Here is a 20,742-nt window from a genome sequence, read left to right as displayed (position 1 = left end):
CCATTGCTGGAAAAATTCTTGCAAGAATACTGCTTAACAGATTAGTCCCTGCTATTGCAGAAGAACTTCTCCCTGAAAGCCAATGCGGCTTTAGAGCTAATAGGAGCACTACAGACATGGTATTTGCCCTTAGACAACTGCAAGAGAAATGTAGAGAGCAGAACAAAGGACTCTATGGCCTGTTACAGACAGCCAAAATAAAGCTGCTTCGAGTCACAGTGGAGGTATGGTGTTTCAATGATGCATGTGTCCTAAGAGTCCAGAAGCCTCACCAAAGCCACGCTCCAGTCTTTAGGGCTGGAGTGTGGCTTTGGTGCAACTTCTGGACTCTTAGGACGCATGCATCATTGAAACACCATACCTCCACTGTGACTCGAAGCAGCTTTATTTTGGCTGTCTGTAACAGGCCTATGTAACATTTGTCGACCTCATCAAAGCCTTTGACACTGTGAGTAGAAAAGGTCTGTTGCAGATCCTGAAATGACTAGGATGCCCCCCCCCCCCAAATTCCTCAAAATGATCATTCTGCTACATGAAGGCCAGCAAGGTCAAGTCAGATATTGGCGATGCTCTCTCGGAGCCCTTTCTAATAACTAATGGTGTGAAACAAGGTTGTGTTCTCGCTCCAACCCTATTTACAATCTTCTTCAGCATGATGCTCCAAAGGGCTATGGCAGACCTCAAAGAAGAAGACAGTATTTATATATGCTACCGTACTGATGGTAGCCTGTTTAACTTAAGCCGCCTGAGGGCCCGCACTAAACTATCTAGTCCGTGAGCTGCTTTTTGCTGATGATGCTGCCCTCGTTGCCCATACGGAAGCAGCTCTGCAGCGCCTAACATCTTGTTTTGCAACAGCTGCAGAGCTCTTTGGACTGGAAGTCAGTCTGAAGAAAACGAAAGTTCTCTACCAGCCGGCACCTCAGGAAGAACACTACCATCCCACATCACTGTAGGCACATCTGTGCTTAAGTCCATCCAGCAGTTCACCCAGCAGTTCACCTACCTGGGAAGCATCATCTCCCCAGACGCCAAGACTGCTAAAGAGATCGATCACAGACTGGCAAAGGCATATAGTGCATTCGGAAGGCTTCACAAAAGAGTCTGGAGTAGCAAACACTTGAGGCTTAGCACAAAAATCAGTGTGTATAGAGCTATTGTACTGTCTATTCTCCTCTATGGGTCTGAAACATGGGTCACCTATCAGCAACACCTATGACTCCTTGAACTCTTTCATCAGCGCTGTTTATGCACAATTCTAAATATACACTGGACTGACTATGTGACAAATGTTGCTGTCCTTGAGCAAGCAGGGATCACCAGCACTGAGGCTATACTATTGAGGACGCAGCTGCGCTGAGCAGGACACGTTTCTAGGATGAAGGACCATCACCTCCCAAAATAATAATCTACGGTGAACTCGCCACGGGTCAGCGTAAGAGGGGTGCCTCAAAGAAGAGATACAAGGATCCCTGAAACAACATCTCAGGCTTGGCCAAATTTATCACCAACAATGGTCCGCCCTGGCCTCGCATCGGGAGGCATGGAGACACACTATCCACGATGCTGCAGACTTTCTCGAAAGCTCACGGAGAACAAGTCTCGAAGAGAAACGGCAATGCAGAAAGAACCACAACCCGGAAACATCACCCACGGAGACTTTCCGCTGTGCTTTCTGCAACCGGACCTGTTTGTCCCAGATTGGCCTTTTTAGTCACCAACGCGCATGTACAAAGTGCGGGATGAGTCCTTCCTGAATCTTCGTTCACGAAGCAAAGCCAGAGAGAGAGTCTGTTGCTAAAAAATTCTTCTTTTCTATTTCCAGGTAGGCATATAGATTCTAATTAATGTAACAGGCAGATGAATCTCAAGATATCTGTCTTTTCCTGAACAATATTTGTTTGGATTTCTTTGGAAATCACCCTTCCATTCCCCCCCCCCCCCTTCATCTTGCCTTTGCTCTTTTGAATGCATTGCCTCTTCCCATAATTCCTGAGGATTAAAAATTTATCCTCCACATTCCACCAGTGAGTTAAATATGCTGTGTGTGAGAAGGCCTTCTCAGCTGAGACATCACAACTGAAGAATGTCATCTCCCCTAAAGGTCCTGTAGGCACCAATAATCATGTTGTTTAGGCACCAAGTTAAAAGTTGGCTGTTCACCAATACCTTTGGGCTTCATTAATTCAACCCAAAGGCTGGAATGAAAAAAAAATAATTAAAAAAATCAGTTTTTAACTAATTATATTGTTTAATATGTTTCAGCTCATTTAAATTATCTCACTGGTTTTTAAACCCGTTTAACATGTTCTAATGCTGTTTATAAGCCACACTGAGATCACTTGATGAATAAAGACTTTTTCTGTTGGATTCGTGTAAACTGAAAACGCCTTAGTATTTAAGAATTCAAGAGACACTTAGAAGAAAACTTGTTTTGTGAACAATTACAACAGTGAAACCTAACATGAAGTTGGAAAGGTGATCTTTCATTATAACTGTAAAAACAAAATTTCAAAACTGATCAGCAGTTGGAATCTTTGGGAGACCCTAGAAATCAGCAACTGGCCTGAAACATATTAGTTACATATTGTTGTGCTTTCAACACTTGCACCTGCACATTACTGTATCCTCCCCATTATGACTGGATGAAACATAAAGTAAAAACTGGTAATTCTTTTTCATTTTTCTTATTCTGTCTTGCCAGTTTTCCAGTTCCAAATTCCTGGTCTCCTTTCCTTTCCTTCCACAACAGAAAGCAAGTCAACACACAATTCTTTTTTGCAGCCAATCTCAAATTCATCCCTCTGCCTCCCCCTGTCTTTGGGAAAGCTTTCAGTAACCAGCATTACATTGGTATTCCGTTTTCTCACTAAAATACAATATTTTGGAGATGCTCTCACCTTCTCTCTGTTATCCCCTGAGGAACAAATCGAATACCATGACTAAATTATTCTACTTTGTTCTTTTGTGTCTTGGTTAGAGAGAGTGCACTAGATTCTGGCTCAGCAAAACTGGGCAGACAGTAGTTTTTCCACTGGCACCCTGAAGCCTATGGGAAACATTTCCCCTAGCACATTTGAATGAAATTCCTTGCAACTATTTGTATTCTGGAAGGGCTTATTGTATGAGCATAGTGAAGTAATTTGTGGACAGTTGACCTAATGTCCTTCTCTAAGTCCCAGGTAAGCATGGTGACATAGCAGAAAAATTAGTCATTGATTCTTTCAAATGCTTCTAGACCCCACCTTTGTTTTACAAGGAAAATTATATGGTTCCACATGCTCCTTAGAAGAAAATAATTAATTTCTTATCTGTAGTTATGATACAGATGGTATAGTATTTTAAGACAGGGGAGAGGGAAGGAGAGAGATGTGGAAAACATTATAACTGTATAATTGGTTTTGTGACAATGGATATTTAAAACACATTTGAACTCTTGTTACGTATTCTTGGATCTCCGTGTGCCCATACAGTTTTTCAGTGGCATTTGAATGGCTGCCAATTGTTACTGTTTAGGTTAGATCTGCAAAGCATCTTTGGCAGAGTAGACAAAGATGTATTGTTAGATCATGTGGAATCAAGCACTGGGATTTTTTAGGACAGCATCAAATTGGTTAGAAATGAAATTATCTTTGTCAGCAGACCCTCGTGCTATATTGGGTATGCAGCTCATCAAGAACCATTGCTATAAAATATGCTTTCCCTCAGGGATCTATTCCTGGCCTTTTATTTGTGTGTATATATACACTTTTCTTGGCAGCATTATTAATAGATCTAGGCTTTATTACCATGTCACTGCTGATAATACTCAGACTTACTAACTGGTTTTTATAGATCCAAAGCAATGTCTCACTTGACACCTTGCTTTATTAAAACTGAATAGGATGGCAGCTAATTTTTAGATGAACATTGGAAAGACTGATCTAGTTCATCTATGTGTAAAATGCCTACTTGAGAGTATTAAAACGCCTTCTACTAATCTTCTAATGGACAATGGGCTTAATCTATTCCCCCCTGAAAGTATAACTGTTGTGAAAATATGTGGTGGAGATGTGTGTGAAAGAGACAGTAACAATAATGCCAGTTTTTTTCTTTAAAAGTGGCTTCTGGGGCATGAGACATCTGTGATTATAATCTAGTTAGAAGGTGAATTCAAGATTTGCCTACACAATCTTCCTCTGTTTTTAAAAAAAGTCAATTTCCTATGTTTATTCTACAGGGTCACCTTTACATGGGAATAAAGGATTTCACCAGGATTCCTCAACTGTGCTTTGTTCTTGCCCATGTTCAAAATTTAGGCAGCATATTAAATTCATATAGGCTGAAATCCTCCACTGGGGTTAATTTAGCCTAAACTGCCACATATGGATGTATGCATTGATAGTCTCCTTCTACTGAATAGCAAAGTAGTACAACTAAAGTACACATCCAGCAGTGCATAGATATGTGTATGCACATGCATGGATATGTATGCATAGTGCACATGTGCCTGAATACACAGTGATTGCATGAGCAACTTAGTTTCTCCAATTTGGAACTGTATACAGATGTTCCAAACTGTACAAAAATGTCCACCAGCATCTGTATATATTTCTAAGACAGCAGCAGAATTCTGGCCTTAGATAAAGATGTACTAGTGCTATATATGTCAAGAGAGGAGATACACATTTTTTAAAGAAAAAAGATTGCTAGCTATTGTCTTGTTCAGAACTTGTAATATTCTGAAGTTATATAGCAATATGTACTATTCTAATAGAGCTGACCATAATGGTAGAGAGATCAGTAAAAATCTCTGTTCAACATATACATAGTATTAAGAAATGAGCTGGATACAATACATTGTACAATCAATATTTTCTTGTGAATTTCAGCTTCTATGAAATCTTCCCATGTCAGATGAATAAGGAGCCAGATACATCACCCCACACAAAGGCTCCTTCAAAGTGCTCTACATGGAAGGTGGAAGCTTTTATTACATGATAAATCATTTCTGCAGGGGGGTTAATGATGTGGAGATCAGGCACTTTTCTCCATGTCAAATCAAACTTTCTTTCAAGGTTTTTCCAGTGATGTTTTAAAATGTCTGCATAGTGTACCACTGTATTTGAATAGCTCACAGATATGATTCACCCTTCCACATAGATTGGCTAAAGATGACTTCTGCAGGGTGGACCTAGCATTAAACTAACACTAAGAGATGAGATAGGGGAATCATAAAATGTGCAAATTATTCTATTGTGATAGCATATTATATTGCTACTATTTTTGACATGACTGTATTTCCCTCAAAAAAGTCACTAAAAAGAAGCCAGCAAAAAAGAACATGCTACTTATTTTTTATATTATTTTTTATTAACAAATACATTTTAATGATATAAAACAATGTGAAAGGTAAGTTTAACAAACAACATACATCAAAATGCAAAAAGGTAACTACAACTGCAACTGCAACAGACAACCCTAAAAAATGTCCCCTCTCCCCATTGTTGTTTGTGATTACTTTAGATATCTTTATAGGGAGATTAAATGAAGCAACAGAGATCAAAGGAGTCAAAATAAAAGGTGATCAATATAAAATTCGTGCTTTTGCGGATGACATTGCTTTATCAATAGAAGACTCTATTTCTTGTATTTCAGTATTACTAGACCACATTAAAGAATTTGAAAAGATATCGGGTCTAAAAATAAATCTAGATAAAACAAATGTGATTACGAAGAATATGAGAAGAGAAGAAGAAATACAAATAAAAGATATGACGGGTTTCAATGTGATGAAAAAAGCAAGATATCTAGGTATAATAATAACAAAAAAATGCAGACTTAATTTGGAATAACTATGTAAAAAAGTGGGAAGAGATAAAGAAGGAGATGAAAGAATGGAAAAATTTGAAATTATCTCTAGTGGGGAGAATTTCTGCAATAAAGATGAACTTAATCCCAAAAATATTATTTTTATTTCGTACCATCCCTGTGATTAAGAATCATAAACTCTTTGCAGAGTGGCAAAAACAGATCTCAGAATACATATGGGATGGAAAAAAAACAAGAATAAAACAAAATTATATGCAAGATACAACAAATAGAGGAGGGCTGGCAGTTCCTAATGTAAGAACATATTATGAAGCTTGTACTTTAGAATGGCTTAGCACCTGGATTAGATTAAGAGAAAAGGAATTATTAAAACTGGAGGGTCATGACTTAAGATTCGGATATCATGCTTACATGTTTTATGGAAAAGTCAAAGTTAACGCTGCCTTTAAAAATAATTTTATAAGAGCTTCTCTTATTAAAACTTGGGAAAAGTATAAAAGATGGATTAGCCCATTTACCCCTCTCTGGTTATCCCCCCATGAAGCATTGTTTAACACCGATGTCCAAAAGAAAGAAAATTGGTTGACTTATAAAGATGTATTAATAAAAAACGGGAAAGAATTTGTAATGAAATCTTTGGAACAGATTAGAACGGAAGGTCACAAGTGTGACTGGTTTTTATATCAGCAAATACAAGCTAGATACAAAATGAATAAAGGAACAATGAAAATGGGGGAGAAACCAACAAAGTTAGAAGAAATTATGGTACAAGAAAAACCTGCTGTATTATCTAGATTATATAAGGCATTGCTGGAATTTCAAATGGAAGGAGATTTAGTAAAAGAAAATATGATAAAATGGGCAAAGGATTGTAAAAAATGGGAAATATCATGGGGGAAAAGAATGAAATATACAGTTAGTCAGGACATTAAGGAAAACTTTGTAAAGATCATGTATAGATGGCACCTCTCTCCTGAAAAATTATGTAGAATCTATGGAAAGGGACAAAACTTATGCTGGAAGTGTGAAAGGGAAAGGAGTACTTTTTTTCACCTATGGTGGGAATGTGTTCAAACTGAAAAAATTTGGAGAATGATAGCCAAAGGAATCAAAGATATACTAGATGTGGATTTAAAATTTAGACCAGAAATCTTGTTATTAAATATGTTGGAGGATAAGATAGAAAAGAGCTATGGGAAAATAATTTTCTATATGTTGACTGCTGCTAGGTTAACATACGCAAAATATTGGAAATGAAAGATATTGAGATAGAGGAGTGGATTATCAAACTGATGGAATTTATGGAAATAGACATAATTTCTGAAAGATTAAGAGAAAATACAAAAACGATTTCAGAAACAGAGGAGAAGAAAAAGCAGGATAAGAAGAACTGGGAAAAAATGTACAATTATATAAAGGAGAAATAGCCAAACATACAAGATAAAATCTAACAAGGTACTTACGAATGTAAGTAAGCTTAGATTAGAAGGAATTGAGTAGCTAAAGAACTTTACACTGTAAAAAATCAGAATAAGATAGTAAGAAGGGTAATGGGTGAAGTCATAGAAAAAATTTAAAATGAACATCTGTAAACAGACACACACAGATAAGCAGTTAGAAAATATAATGAAATGGTAAGGGTTTTGACCAAGGAAGTCTTGTCAATGTCTGTCAAGGTCTTAGGAAGAATGAAGCGGAGAGAGTGAAAGGTATTTATATTGGTTTTTTTTGGGGGGGGATGGTGGATGACTGTATTTTGATAAGATGCTTCTGTTATATGTTATATACGTTTTATGTTTTATGTTATGTGGTTTAGGTAAATGTAATTTGTTTTGTTTTGTAATAAAATTAAAAAAAAAGACAACCCTAAAAAAACACACATATGAAACCACAAAATTTCAAAAGAAATTAGAAGACAAGTTACTCCCAACTTCCCAGCTAATGTTTATACTTATCATATTACTAATTTCATATAAATAAATATTTTAAATGAACTCCTTCAGGTTATTTCACTTTTTGTTGTATGCTTTCAAATTGTTTTTGACTTATGGTGACCCTTAGGCAAACCTATCACAGGTTTTTCTTAGCAATATTTGTTCAGAGGAGATTTGCCTTTGCCTTCTTCTGAGGCTGGGAAAGGGTGACTTGCCCCAGGTCACCCAATGGGTTTTCATGGCTGAGTGGGGATTTGAACCCTCATCTCCATCGTTGTAGTCCAACACTCAAACCACTACATATCACTCTACTATCTTCAAATCCTAACACTGTTATTTCCCTCCAGTATTTTCAAATAAAATCAATTATTGGCTGTTATTCCTTTTTAAAACTATTAAAACTAGTTGATTTTCCCTTTAATTGATCAAATGTCCATTTCAGAGAGATCATATAATTTCATCAGCCAATCTTCCTGTGAAGAAATGACCATACCCTCCACTTTTATGCCTAAAGTAGTCTAGTGTCTGTAACCATATATATTAAACAACTCCTCCATATTTCATCTCCATATGTTCATCCATCAAACACAGTTGATAAAGTTCTGGCTTCATTTGAAATTTCAACTTCAGAACGTCCACCATCAGACAGTGTATCTGAGTTCAATATTTTTTTGCCTAGGCATAAGGCCACCTCATATGATTAAAAATTTCCCTCTTGTTGATCAAATTTGGGCGCCTTACAGAGCGCCGAGAAGTGGCGCTCTGCCGCTGCTGCCAGTTGCAGCACAGAGGCGCCACAGCAGCCAAACCGTGCGGCTCCTCTGCGCTGCAAAAAAAAAGCGCCAAAATGGCGCTTCTCTTTGCGGCGTGCCAGTGATGCCGCAAGGCACCAATGGCGCACTCGTGGCATCATTTGTGCTGCACGATGTGTGGACGCAACCCATCCGCTACATCAAAATGGTGGCCCCTGTGTGGAACGGGCGCCACCATTTTGGAAGTGACGCCCCTTTCTAACCCTAGTACGGACCCAGTCCATACTATAGGCCCATCTGTAACGGGCCAATGTGACCTTTCTTTTGTTCAGAGTAGTCTCTGAACCTTCTTTCTACTGGAGTTAGGTTTCTGGTAGTAGCATCTGGTCAAATTAGAATCCCCATGAAGTTCAATATTAATACCAGATAAATCTATATAGGTTTATCCTCTAGCATTGGCATTTATATATGCCTACTCAGAAGCAAGCCCTAATGAGTTCATTGGTGCTTACTCCTAGGTAGGTGGTTACAGGATTGCAGCCTTAGACTGTCATGTCTTCAGTTAATTGCACAGAGTGTCTCTTTTCAGGCATAAAATATGAGATTACATGGAACAAGGGATTGATACAATGTGGCATTCCTCCTGAAAACTGTATCCTGTACTTCATTTCTTTAAAAAAATACCCTCTACATTATGCAATATATGTGTTTGTCAAATTGCTGTGTTGTCAGCCAGAAACCTTGTTATACATGGTTCTTTTATCATCTCAATGTGTTACAAGGTTTTTGATTGACAAGAAATGTTATTTTAAATGGATCTGATGTGTCATTAGTGTATAACAAGGGCTTTGACTGACATCTTTACAAAAAGAATGTTACACCAACCACATACAGTAGGAGTATGTGTAATAATACTCATTATTCTTAACTGCCCAAAGAATCAATGCCTTAAAAAAAAACCACAACCCTTTCTGTTGAGGTTGCTCAGGTGTAGTTACAGCAGAATTGTTGTTTGGTGGCTACATGGATTATACTTTTATTCAGCAGGGTTGTAATTTGTGGTCTAGTTATCTCACTTGCAGTTGACAGGGTTTTAATATCCACATAAAAGAGTATTTCACTGTCTGCACATCTCTGGTTTATTTTATATGTAGTGCAAAATCTCAGAATGTTCTCTTTAATAACTTGAAATTTTAATAAGGACCTAAGGAACAGTTGAAATGTGAGTGAACTTATATTTAAATGAGGGCTTTGAGAGCTTGGTGAGTCTAACTTGGTGAACTCTAATTAAATCCCACAAGGCCACCAGGTCTGCCTCCTTTGCTCTTGATAGTAAAAGTGAGGTCTTCAAAAAGAGTCCCCTGGCGGTATACAAGTGGGAGGAAGGGGGAAAAAACCCTTCAACCCTTCATGATAGCATTTTATAAAGCAAGAATTCCAGAAGGAGTACCAGGAAGAGTGGAACAATAGCTAGAGCAGGAAAATGAAAAATACCAGGCTGAGAAATATGCATTGAGTATCAGAAGGGAGAACTTTTTCAATTGTTTCTTTCCCCCCAGTACTCAACCATTCAGTGCTAGATGCCCTGTGTGTGTGTGTGTGTGTGTGTGTGTAGGTTATACGGGGGATATGCATAAAAAGACTTTAATTAAGAGTATATTTGCCACCACAGTTACAGGTATAACTTCATTAGCATCATAATGGGCCAGTGCAAATAGCGTGAGAATGCACTTTTCCCAAAAGATTCTGATATCTGCATTAGTTCTGGGGGAAACTATATTTCCCTGGTGCTAGAACAGAGATCTAGTCTGGAGGAGCTAACAGCAACCAGGTCAGGAAGGAGAGAAAAGGAGTCTGGAGACTTACTGCTAGGAGATAGGGATGGGGCAAATAGCTTGATTTACCCCAAATCAGTTTGGTTAGGGAGATTCAGCTTGCCAAGCAGGGGCTGTTACTTGTGTTCACTCAAGTCTGCCCAGAATCCTCCTGGTGCCCTACATGGGTGTAATAGAAGCATGAGAGTCATGAAAGAAAAAACACACTGAAGAAATAGGTTGCTCAGACCTACCAGAACTTGCTTGCCTTCACTCACCATGGTTGCATGACCTCAGGAATTCTGCAACTACTATGCATAGTGATCCTTTTGCAACCCTTTCATTTCTATATATGGGTGTGCTGTTGTCTGCTCCTGAGAGTTCTGGATTCTAGTCCTGTCTGACTTGCTTTTTGACAGATGGACATGTCAAATATGAGTTTGATCTTATGGTTGCATTTTCTTCTGCCAGAGCATGATGTTTCAGATGCTCTTTGTCATGTGAGTGTTTGATCCTTTAAGCTACTAGAAAAGTCCCAGGCTTCTTTTTCAAAAGAGTGCAGTCATACCTCCTAATGCATATTCCATGTTTCCTTTCCTGCATGGCTAAGACTCCCCACCACCACCACCAATGAGCACTAGTCTTCCAACTTGATCCAAAACTTTTTCTTTGGGTTTCTCCATTCTCTAAAGTGACTAACAGGGATCATGTGATATTTGCAGTACTGTCCACCTTCAGTGTGTGTCCACTCCATTGGAAAAGAATTTGTAAGGTGTAATAAGCTCCTAGGGCATGGTCTGAGACCGCATGATACACCTGCCTTGTAACTCAACAGGACTCACTCTGGTCTGTCACTGGGTAGAAAGTCACCTGAAATCATCATATATGTTGCCATGAATTCGATAACAGAAGAGCAGATCAGAAATGTCAGTCTGTGTGAATGAATGAAGAACTGAATGAGAAATCAACCCATCCATTGAGTGTGTTTCAGCAACTGGAGTCCTGTTGTCCTTCAGGGATAGGTGGTGGTGCTGCAATATCTTTGAGCCTAGATTGTTGTTCCTGGTATATTTGATGGTTAGGGTGGTGCCAAGGAAGCATTTCCTTATTACTATATACAGTGGTGAAACCAGTAGCCCTCTAGATACTGTTGAACTGCAACTTCTTCCAGATCTGTCTGAGGGTAGGTGGGAGTTGTAGTCCAAAATATCTGGCTGGCCAGTCATTCCTTAGCCCTATTGTTTGTGATTTGGTCCCTTCCAGGCTTAGTCACAGTAAGGGCATTGCTACAGACAGGGCTAACAAGTGGTGGGTAGAAGGAGAAATCCATACAAATTACTGGGACCCTGTTGTATGGTTGGGGGCCTGTGGCCTATGTTGCATATTTCTTTCTGTGGGGCATGAAGTTGCCCTAAGTCCTAGTTTTTGATCCAGTGAGAGCTGGAAGAGGAGGTACCAGCCACGCTCACACCTGCTCATATTATATGCAGCAAAATGGCTACATATGATGTACCAAATGCTGTGGGGTACATCTGTTGAGCTCATTTTGCACTCACTCTTCCTGATCTCAGGTCTCCTGGCTCAGCTGACTGAGGCATGTAGCATATGAGGTAAGATTATATAAAATCCGCCTCAAGTCTTGTGAGACCTGGAACTCTTGCAAGAGGCCTTCTTCTCATGAGACTTGATGTGGGTTTCCGCAGGCCTGCCTTATACGTACTGCTCAGTTTTGAGCTGGTTCGTTAAAAGAAAGCATTGTCTCAAATTGCCATTTCAAAATGCTGGCAGCTGCAGCTGCAAAGTGTGTGTGTGTGTGTGTGTGTGTGTGTAGTAACCTTAAAAAAAAAAACAGGGCCCAAAACACCTGGCCACAGAACATTATGTGTGGTATGTTCACTGGTCTTGTTATGAGAAGTAGGGTGCATATGAGCTTGATTGTATTACATACGATTTGTGTTACTCCTATGAGTAATACTCGATAAATGGGAGGTGCCTCTTGCCAATGTTGGCATGCACTGGAAGAGGCATGCTGGAAGAGTAAGGCAGTGAGAGCCTGGATCCCTGTCCATTTTGGAAAAGCCAGAATTTTAAAGTACAAACTGGAATATCTGTACAGCACTGTCCTCCCACCCCTCCACCATCCTCCTGCTGACAAGGAAAAGGTATCATTGATATGTTCAGGACAGCAATCAGGGCTTAACTTTCTATTTTACATTTACTGAATGGAAATCCTGTCAAACTGGCTCAGACTGGTACTCCTCCCATTGTAATGCATTGTGCAGTTTTCAGAGATGTTGGGCAACCTCTCTGGATTTGAAAGAGAACAAATTTTGATGCTTGATTGGCTTCCTCCCATCTGTACAACTTCATTGTTTTCATTACCCAAACCATCTAAGAGTTGTTACTTTGCACAGAGGGTGACAGTCAGAGGTCACATGCACATTGACCTTTTGCACATGAAGCATGAGATTTGTACTCAACACTTTAAGCACATGGTGCCTTTTGAACTGTCCATAGAATAACAATGTCTATGTTTTGCCCCACCCAGATGTGTCCCCTTCACTCCAAGTGACAGCCCCCAAGTTAGAAAAGAGGTAAATAGAAGCAAAAGGGGCAAGCAAGAGAGATTCTCCTGACAGAGAGATCACTGGGAGGCAGGAAGAGAGAGAGAGAGCCTCATTTAAATCTTTCCACACAGGCCCCATTATCATGAACCTGCTTTTCTTGCCTTCTGCTGCTCTGGTCCTCAACCATTGAGCTTACTTGAATTCTTATTCCCATCAGATGGCAAGAAAAGCCATGTGTGTCTGAGACTGTTATCCCTTAAATTTGCCTGCACCCCTCTCTTGGTCAGGAACAGGGTTTTAGCACCCATGGCATCTTTCCCCTCTTGTCTGTTGTCATTCTTAATAAAGAGATAGTTGTTTATGCTTGTCCTCATTTGGGGGGGAATGGGGAGCTATTCTGGTTAATTTCCTATTTTTAAAACCTTTAGCAGGATTAGATTTAGAAGGAGGAGGAATGGAGATGGGAGGAAGGAACATCAACAATCTAAGATATGTGGATGGCACAATATTATGAGTGAAAACATAATGGACTTGGAACACTTACTGAGGAAAGTTAAGGAAGAAAGTACAAAGGCAGGGTTGCTGCAGTACGTAAACAAAAATAATGATCACAGAGGACCTACATAAATTCAACCTAGACAGTGAGGAAATCAAAGATTTCTTGTACCTTGCATCAAACATGGAACAGAACAGAGACTGTAGTCAAAGGGTAAAGGAAGGACAGCCATGAAAAAGCTAGAAAAGCTCCTAAAGAGTAAAGCTATACAAATGAGCACTAAAATTAGATTGCCCAAGCCATAGTATTTCCCATCACTATGTATGGATGTGAGAGCTGGAAAGTGAAAAAAGTGGATAAAAAGAAAATCTACCCATTTCAGATGTAGTGCTGGAGAAGACTACTGAAGACAGCCAAAAAGACAAACAAATGAGTCCTTGAACAGATCAAGCCTGAGGTACCTCTAGAAGCCAAGATGATCAAATTGAGGCTGTCATATTTTGGCTACATCTTGAGAAGATAAAATAGAAAAGACAACAATGCTTGCAAAGGTTGAGAGGAAGACTGCATGCCCAATAGCTAGACTCAATTAAGTAGGTTATGGGCATGAACCTGCAAAACCTAAACAAAGCAGTGTAAGACAGGGAATCTTGGAGATGTCTCATCTGTTGGGTCACCATAAGTCAAAATCGACTCAGTGGCAGATAAGAACAAAACCTTTAGCCTGTAAGGTCCTACAGAGGATTAATGCCTGGAAGAGCTTTCCCCCCAAACCAGTAAACCCAGCACACTGCTCTTATTACCACCATTAGGGGCTGCTGGTACAATAGAACCATTGAATTGTCAATCACAGGTGAGGTTCAATTTAAAAGAATTAGGGCACTATTTTCATACAAGTTCCTAGTTATCAACTGTTGATATGATATTCAGATATACTGTATGTACTATACTGGGGGAAAAACCTTCACTGTGCTTTTATCATCTTTCTAATTTGAATGTTGTTGATACACAATGCATATATACCTATGTCTACAATAGTCAGACCACTTTAATTGTGTGCTGATGTCTCTGAGTGTGAATAGGACATCCCCCCACCCCCCATTAGAATATACTAGAAAATATCACTAAGCTATTGCATAAGGCTGAACCCTTCGGTAATGGACGGGATGAGGAAAAACAGACTCAAATTGAATCCTGGAAAAACGGAGATACTCGCTAGAGGAACCCCAAAGCTGGGATTGAAGATTTGCCAACTAGTCCTGGACGGGATCACACTTCCCTAAAGGTCTGTGTTCACAGCTTGGGAGTACTCCTGGACTTGTCCCTTCAGTTGTCATCCCAGATAGATGCAACGGCCAGGAGCGCCTGTTATCAACTTGGAAGCTTCAATTAGTCCAAAACTCGTCAATGGCCAAATCCAGGTTTGATCACATAACATAAATAATAAATAATAATAATAATAAAATTTTTATTTATATACCGCCCTTCCAGCAGATCAGGGCGGTTTACAGCAAATTAAAAACAATACAAAGGCACTAAATCCATACAATAAATCAATAAAAACAAAGACAGAAAAGCCCCGGATTAGCCAAACCCTTTGCCAGTGTGGAGGGAGGAGGCCTAAAGGACTTTAATCAGGGAATGCGATCCCAAACAGGAAGGTCTTTAAGTCCCGTCTAAATTGGGCCAGGGAGGTGGCTGAGCGGAGCTCTATGGGCAGCGTGTTCCAAAGGGCCGGGGCGGCGATGTAGAATGTCCTCCTAGTAGTGGAGACAAACCTCGCCCCGGGAACCCTAAGTAATTGCTGCCCAGATGTTCTGAGGGTGCGGGGCGGAATGTATGGGGAGAGGTGGTCCTTCAGGTATCCTGGGCCCAAGCCATTTAGGACTTTATAGGTCATCACCAACACCTTATATTGCGCCCGGAAGCGAATGGGCAGCCAATGGAGATCTTTTAATACCGGTGTTATATGGCTGGCCCTGGAAGTACCAGTGACCAGCCTGGCTGCCATGTTCTGCACCATTTGTAGCTTCCGGGTTTGGTATAAGGGTTGCCCCATGTAGAGTACATTGCAGAAGTCCAGTCTCGAGGTTACATCTGCTTTAAAAACCCTTCACTGGCTGCCAATCAGCTTCTGAGTGCAGTACAAGGTGTTGGTCATCACCTTTAAAGCCCTACATGGCTTGGGTCCAGGTCGCTTGCGGGAACACCTCTCCCTATATAATCTACTGCGAAGTCTCAGATCCTCTGGGAAGAATCTATTCCAGCCACAAAAGACCAGATTAGCTGCAGCTTTCCAGAGGTCTTTCTTTTCTGCCACTCCGAAATTGTGCAATGACCTGCCGGAAGAGATCCATCTTATCACCACCTTAGATGCCTTCAAGAAGGCTGTCAAGATGGATCTCTTCTGGTGAGCCTTCCCAGACTGACCTCCTGAAGAAGGATAGCCCCATCTACCTTAATGGTCCATTCCATTTTGATTATTGTAGATCGAGTTACTGATGTAATTATTGTAATTGTTGAATTTTTATTAATTTTAATGGTGGGAAGGTTTAAGTGATTAATGTAATGTTTTATTGTGTTTTTGTAATTTTTTATGCTGTAATCCTTCCTGGATATGCAAGGAGAGGTGGGAAATATAAATAAATCATATTATTATTATTATTATTATTATTATTATTATTATTCTCAAATCTGGTTTCATGTCAGTCTTACATTTTTTTTTTTACTAAAATAGGTGACAAAATAATGGACTGAACATGTGCTACAGTATTTTTTAAATCTTTCAGTACTTAAAACTCTGTGACAATAACATTTCCCCTTCAAATATAGCACATGCTTAGGAAGACCTGACATTTTCTTAAGACATTTCCTACATCGCATCCATTGGGGAACTTTGCCACTGCTACAAGATCACAGTGCTTTTTATATTAAATATTTTAATAATTGCTTTATATAGCTCAGATTGACATTTCCGCCTCTTCAGCCTATCACACTCTGATAAAAACCACAATTTTATGATAAAATTAGTGTTTAACTGCTGAATGTTTTTGTTTGTTTGTTTGCTTGTTGCTGTTGCTGTTGTTGTTATGAGGTAAATGGATGGCATGGAGGCAACCCAACAAAATAACTTTTTTAAAAACATCTTACTTTCACCCTGCTTTGTCATTATTGTATTTTATGGCACAAATTTTGGTTACACTCTATTTGAGAATGTGAGAGGTCATGGTAGGACAGAATGCTGACAGTGTATTTCCTTCTCCAGAATGAAGTGTTCTCCTTCAGCTTGCATCTCAATTAGGCATACATCTCAATTTATTTTATCATAGATTGGCCTTTGGAACTATCACAGTATGGTCCACTTACTGTTGAATATTGTTATTTTCAACTGATTTTGAGTCAACCCTGACTCATGCCAGCCCTGTGGGTGAGACATTTCTAAGACACCCTATCCTCCACTGCTTTGCTTAGTTCCTGAAAATCCAGGTCTGTGACCTCTGCAATTGAGTTTATCCATCTGGTGTGCACTCTTTCTACATCCCTCTACCTTTCCTCTATCTGGCATTACTGTCTTTTGTAATAAGTTGTGCTTTCTCATGATGTGGCTAAAGTAAGACAGTTTTATCATCTTGGCATCCAAGCAGATTCCAGGCTTCATCTTTTCAAGGACCCATTTGTTTGTCTTTTTTGGCTGTCCATAGTATTCTCAGCACTCTTCTCAAGCACCAAGCACCACATCTCAAATGAGTTGATGTACTTCCTATCACCTTTTTTTTTTTTTTGCTGTCCAGTTTTCACATCCATACATGGTGATGGGGAATACAGTGGCTTGCACCTCAGTGTTCATTTGTATATCTTTACCCTTTAGGATCTTTTCTAATTTTTTTCTCATTGCTGCCCTTGCAATTCTATTCTTCTTCTGATTTATTGTGAATGGGGATTTAACAAGTGAAATAACACCTCTAACATTTGGTTTGACTAGGAAGTCCCAGGAGTTCTGCCTTGCTTGGTCAGACCAATGGTCATCTGCCTTAAAAAATAGTTAGTCAGCTCCCTCTATAAATTCAGAAGAAATTATGATGGTGCTGATAGTTACCACCAGTCCTTTGAACTGAGTTATAGAATATCCTGTTCCTGAATGTGAGGCATGTATTCGACTATAACAACTAGAGCAGAAACTCTTTTGCCATTCCTTATGCCAATAGTTTATAATTTTCACCTGCATACACCTCACAACAAATCTCTGGGCTGGGGCAGAGGGATGAGTGTGTGTGTGTATGTGTGCATGTATTTTCAACATGTAATTGTCTCAGAAAACAAGCCATGCTGTTTCTGACTTTGGGAGAAATTGGTGACTCAGTGAAAGAAGCTTGAGGGACTCACCAGGACAGAACTTGTTGATAGAGTGTCAAAGAATGGGAAACTCTTGTATACCAATCAAGAGGTAGCTTAAGCAGGCTAATCTGCGACAGCTGGGAAGACGTTGTGGCAGCACCAAGTAATGTTGTGAAGCTGGCCAAGAGGCTAAGTTGGAGGAAAGAGAGCTTGAAGCAGATGTAGATGTAGAAGTATCTAGCCTGGATGATCAATTGGCCAGGAAGGGCAAGCTCCAGCCCAGCCAACCACCCTAGGATAGTTGAGCCAGGTATTACTACAGGCTATTAGATGTCTTGGGCACCACAGCAGCCTCAGGATTCTTCCCTGTGATAATTCAGTTCATAGGAGGCTGGCTTTCTGTTGACTTCTCCTTACAGGGCACAGCCAGAAGGACTTTTTTTTCCAGGGATGGATGGAAGCCCATAGAGAGAAGCCAGCCTGCCTCATTATGAATCTCCCAGCTTCCACAGGAGGGGAAAACAATAGTCACTGAGAGAAGGTGGATATAATTGGCCAAGGATTTTGGAACCTAAGGAAGAGGTTACTAGAGAGATTTATTACTTTGAGGCAGAGGACAGGAATTTGCCTTGCTACATCACAGGCTTAAGGAAGCACTGCTGCTACATTGATACACAGCACTTTTAGTCTGAAGGAGAAAACCAAACAGCATAGCTGCTAGGGACATAATTTTGAGTGAGTGTTGTGGCAGGCATTCAGCTTGGAGGGGGTACAAAATGATGGAATTCACCTCCAAAAAAGATTTGACTCCCCCCCACCCCACCCTACCCTACCCCCCAAAATTTCAATCCCAATCTTTCTAATATTGCAGTAACTTAAAACTTCAGTTGAGGATTTAAAAATACAGTCCAGGCATCCAAATAATAGGGACAGGCAGATGATAATAATAATAATAATAATAATAATAATAATAATAATAATAATTCTATCCCGCTTCTATCCCGCTTTTTGCCAGGCACTCAATGCGGCATACAACAGGTTAAAATACATCCATATATACATAATGCCCCCCTTAAAACAAGATTAAACAATGTAAGATTAAAAACTACATATTAAAACCGACTAAGCTAAATAAAAATCAAGAGAAAGTAAACACAGCAAATATAAGACCTCCAGGTGTGAATGATTTTCACTGTCTCACTCTCTGCAATGCTAGAAATCTGGGGACTGAAAGAAAATTTCATTGGAGATAGGATTCTTATTTGGGGGCAATGCTGTCATCCCCCCCTTGAAGCAATAGCTCCAGCACAGGGATATCAAAAAGCAGAAGGTATTTAGTGTTCCTTTCCCTGACTCAAGCTAGCTTTGAGCTAGCAGTACTTTATCCATCACTCTGAATCAGCAGGATTGCCCTGTGAAGCCACTAAACTTAATGGAAATTTATTTTTGCAGTTTGTGTAGGCTGAAGTTGGGTGATGCACTGCTACCAATCTTGTGATAACTTGTTGACTTAATGCATTTTGAAGACAGCTAATTACTGGACCTTGCTTTTTAAATGGACAGAAATTCAGCCACACAAACAGATACTATGAAAAGATGGGTGAAGAAAAAATAAAGTGCAAGTTTCCTTGAAAGAAAATTGAACCTATGAATTAGGAGAACAAATGCAGGAGTTGGCATGTTGACCAAATTCTATATTGTAATGTAACCCTTATTAGGTCATCCAAAAAGATACAAAAATCAGTGTGCCAGCTTTCAATACTCATATACTTCTTCATCAGGCAAAGATGGCATAAACTCACACAAAGGAAGGAATGTGTTAGAGACCCGACAATGCTATGTTCATGTAGGCTTCATGTCTCTTAACATCTTCACTTTCCTTCCTCTGTATGCTTTTAAAAACCCTTTTCCCCCTAAAGAAGAGACTTGTGAGCTTTGAAAGTTAGCACGATGAATTTTGCACCTTTTTGGTTGTTACAACTGATGTCTCTTCTCAATATGAACTTTAACAATATGTACTCCAAACATCTCATCTGTTATGCATGAAACATTTCTGTGTTAATCCAAGATTATTCCCATAGTACATCTGGAAAGATGCAAGATAATGTCATTATTATTGCCAGATAAAATGAGATAAAACCTATAGGTAAATGAGACCTCTTGATCTTGACCACAATAGCTTGATATTATTGTCTGAATGTGTGTTTAATAATATCTAGTTGTACTTCTTAATACGTATGGACTGAAATCTTATTAAATTTAGGATTCTTGTTTTCCTAAGTGTATACAAACACTATATGGACAATAAACACTGATAAAGTATTATCTAGATTTCCTTGACCTTGAATCAATGAATTGTTGAGAAGAAGATTAAAGTTCAGCACACACCATTTCAATCACTTATGAATCCAGATGGCCTGTTCCTTGATGTTCTTTTCAATAGGACCTTTACCTGAAGGAGGCATTACCTGGCACCTTTGTTCTTGTGTTTACAAGATGCCAAATGCATTGAATTTCCCCCCTCCTTTGAAGTCATTTTAAGAATATGTTACCAAAGCTTTCATAGTCTGTTCCTGAAGTGGCTATATCAATGCTGGAAAAATAAGAGGAACAGATATGGAAATGTGAGATATACATCTGTTGTTCACTGATCAAAAGCCCTGGTATTGATCTAGTTTTGTTCAGAATGAACTAGATAGCCTGGAACAGAATATTTAATATCTTTGTTCTTCATATGTGAACCAAAAATATACCTGGGTTAGGTAGATGGATTTTTTTTCTGCCACTACCATCAACCTCATCTAGTATGGAAGTGCTCTTGTAAGATTCGGATGCTTGATCTACGAAGTTAGTAATATAACCAAAGAGCTACGTGATATCCAAAACTTCCTGGCATAAGATTGAGGTTGCATATGCACTGCAGAAATAATGCAGTTTGACACCACTTTAACTGCAATGCTTCAGTGCTATTGAATCCTGGGGTTTGTAGTTTTGTGAGATATGTAGCCTTCTCTGTCAGAGATCTCTTCTGCC

This window comes from Sceloporus occidentalis, unplaced genomic scaffold (assembly GCF_023333645.1).
Source record: "Sceloporus occidentalis isolate IW3139 unplaced genomic scaffold, rSceOcc1.0.p SCAF_1, whole genome shotgun sequence".
NCBI lineage: Eukaryota > Metazoa > Chordata > Lepidosauria > Squamata > Phrynosomatidae > Sceloporus > Sceloporus occidentalis.
This window is presented reverse-complemented; position numbering follows the sequence as displayed.